The following is a 3,359-nucleotide window of genomic DNA, read 5'->3' as shown; positions in this document are numbered from 1 at the left end:
TTATATCTAGAATTTATTAAATACTAGAGCACCACAAGATAAAGGTAAACAACCCAATTGAAAAATGGGCACAGGATATGAACAGACACTTCACTAAAGAAGACATTCAGATGGCAAACAAACACACAAAGAAATGTTCAAAATCCCTACCTCTAAGACAGAAGCAAATCAAAACTATGAGATATCATCTCACTCCAGTAAGAATAGTAAAATTTAACAGAACAGCAAGCAACAAATGCTGGCGAGGTTGTGGAGAAAGGGGAACCTTTATTCACTGTTGGTGGGAGTGTAAAATGGTGCAATTGCTCTAGAAGGTAGTATGGCACTTTCTCAAAAAGTTACAAATAGAATTACCATTTGACTCAGCAATTCTACTACTAGGAATATACCCCAAAGAAACCATAATCATCACCCAAGCAGATATATGCACACTCATGTTTATTGCTTCTTTGTAAACAATGGCAAAGAGTTGGAAACAACCTTAGTGCCCATCAACAAACAAATAGATAGAGAAGTTGTGGTATATTCACACAATGGAATGTTGTGCTGCATTGAAAAACTAGGAACTCATGAAATATTATACAAAATAGGTGACCCTAAAGGACATTATGCTGAGTGAAATATCTCAGTCACAAAAGGACAAATACTGCATAGTGCCACTTTTGTAAAACGGGACTGATATCGGGGTTGGGAGGAGACTGAGAAAGATGGGATAAATTATGTATAGTGCATTGAAACAAATGAGGAAGAGAACTGTTTAAAAAGGATATATAATTAGTTATTATTGTCATGACAGGAGTCCAGAATGAAGGCTGCATAGTGGAGTGGACTTGGGGGAAGGGATTGTATAATAATGAAAGAATTCTTCTTTTACTTTTCAAAGAGAAGAGCAAACTTGGGGAGGAGGGGTAGGCAGGGAGAAAAGTGCAACAATGAATGAATGGAAATCCCAAGTCTCTGTAAACTTTCATTAAAATTAATAATAAAGAAAAAGGGGGGAACCCAAAAAAACCCTCATCAGTCATAAAAGGATTAAAAAGTAAAAAAAAAAAAAATAGTATGAAGATTCTCACCACTGGGCCAATTGGCAGCATCATTATGGATAGTGAAGATGTTGAGATTGTTAACAGTTTTAGTTTGCATTTGCTCTTAGTACCAGCAACCAGGAAATCAAGACACAAATTGCACTGGGAAAAGTTGGCTGTCAGGGACCTCTCCAGAGTACTGAAGAGCAACAACATCCGCTTAGAGACCAAGGTGTGCCTGATCCAGGCCATAGTCTTCACAATTGCGTGCTATGCTCCAGAGAGCTGGACAATTACTAGGTATGATATAACGAGAATTGATGCCTTTGAGCTGTGGTGCTGGAGAAGAGTGTTGAATATACCATGGACTGCTAAAAGAACAAACAGGTTTGTCCTGGAGAAGGTGAAATCAGGCTGCTTCTTAAAGGCAAGGATTCTGAAGCTTTGTCTGATATACTTTGGACATGTTTCAAGGAACGACCGGTGCTTGGAATGGGACATCATGTTTGGGAGGGCGGAGGGACAGTGCAGGAGTAGAAGACCTGGATGAGGTGGACTGGTTCAGTCACTGGGGCAATGGGGATAGGTGTGTCAGAGACTATAACGTAGGCACAGGATAGAGCAGGGTTTAGGGCTCTTGCACATAGGGTCGGTATGAGCTGCAAGCAAGTCGAAGGCACATAACAATAATATCCTCAACAAATAACTTTTTTTTTTAGGTTGAGAACTTCCTTCTGTCCTGAGGCCCTCGGCTTGGAGTGCCTTCTTTCTCCATGACAGGATCCCTGATTGTCAATGTTGCCTTTTCACCCCAACCAGGAGGTAAAGATGAAGGGACAGGAGGGCCTGGGCCAGACCCCAAGCCTGACTGAGCTTCCGGGGTGCCTCAGGTGGGCCAGGAATTGGACCAGGTGCTGAGTTCTGCTGGAATCCGCCTGCCCCCTGCCATATGATTTCTACGGCATACTGTGGACCTCAGGCTTGTTTGGGGCCACTGCCCCAAGGTAGCCCTGAGACTCCTCGTCCTGATAGCGAGTCTGGTGCTGGGGTGGAGAACAGCTCCGAGGGGGCCCAGCACTGTTCCCTCTTTGGCTGTGAAACAGGACAGGAGAAGCTGGATGAGATCCAAGATAAGGACATCAAAACTCGGGAGAAAGATCTGAAGCCGTCTGCTAAACTCTTTAAGCAAAAGAGCATCAACCTGTGGTATACCCAAGCTGATATGGGGGCTCACTCTGGGAGTTCTCTTTGGGAAGGTGTTTAGCCAAATAACCATCTTTCCTTTCAAGGCTCTGTAGCTTAGTTTCAAGAATACCTGTAAGCTGCAGCCCCTGCTACAAAAGTGAGTGGAGGAGACAGACAACAATAAAAACCTTCAGGAGATATGTAAAACAGAGACCCTCCCGCAGCAGATCTGAAAGAGAAAGCAGAAGGGCTTTGAGACTCCAGTGAAAGACAGCCTGGAGAGCCTGTTCCTGCAAGTGTCCCAAACCCACCCAGCAGCAGAACAATCACATCGCCCAGCAGCTCAGCATTGGGAAGGATGTACTCCATCTGTGGTTCTGTAACCAGTGTCAGAAGGGCAAACGATATGGTGATGACTACTCTCAACTAGAGAATTTTGAGCCTGCTGGCTCTCCTTTCCCAGAAGGACCAGTGCCTCTTCCTTTGGCACTAGGGCCAAAATTTAACACACCCTAGGCTATGGAGGCCCTCACTTTACTGCTTTGGACGCCCGGGTCCCTTTCCTTGAGGGGGAAGCCTTCCCCCTCCCCAGGTTTCTCTAGTGAGCTCTCCCAAGCTCCAAGGGGGAAATTTGAAAATATCCCTGGTATTTGTACTAAGCCATCCACTTTTGAGGGGAGAATAAACAGCAGTAACACACAACAAACATGACCCCCAGAAACTTCCCCTACATGACTGCCATCAAGATGAGACAGCCATAGAGATGCTAGCTCGCCAGCCAACTCCTAGATTTGAGGGAGACTCCCTCAGGGAGGAAAGTGTGCAACAATGAATGAATGGAAATCCAAAGTCTGTAAACTTCAATTAAAATAAAAAATTTAAAGAAAAGAAATTATGGTAATTATAGAACCGAGTTCAGGTCATTTTGTACAAAGCTTATTTTGAGTCGTATTCAACTCGACAATACTTAACCACTGTTAAATGAGACTTGTGCTATTATATCTGGAGGAACATACTTCCACTTTACACATCACTCTTTGTCAATGTGCTGTATGACGTAACATAGGTTTGCTGTGATGCTGAACCTTGTGCCATGGGGTCATCAAATACCTTAATGGTTTCACAATGTGGGCAGTGTTTGGTGGAACT

The 3,359-nt window shown here is 43.8% G+C and overlaps 1 pseudogene; it reads left to right on the top strand.

Moving 5' to 3' along the window:
- The first annotated feature begins 1,974 nt into the window (after positions 1-1,974).
- On the top strand, positions 1,975-2,812 carry LOC102872754 (annotated as a pseudogene).
- The last annotated feature ends 547 nt before the right edge of the window (positions 2,813-3,359 follow it).

This window comes from Elephantulus edwardii, unplaced genomic scaffold (genome assembly GCF_000299155.1).
Source record: "Elephantulus edwardii isolate Elephantulus edwardi_28Jun2011 unplaced genomic scaffold, EleEdw1.0 scaffold00180, whole genome shotgun sequence".
In the NCBI taxonomy this organism is placed as follows: domain Eukaryota; kingdom Metazoa; phylum Chordata; class Mammalia; order Macroscelidea; family Macroscelididae; genus Elephantulus; species Elephantulus edwardii.
The sequence above is the reverse complement of the archived record's forward strand: the minus strand, read 5'-3'. Positions and strand labels throughout refer to the sequence as shown.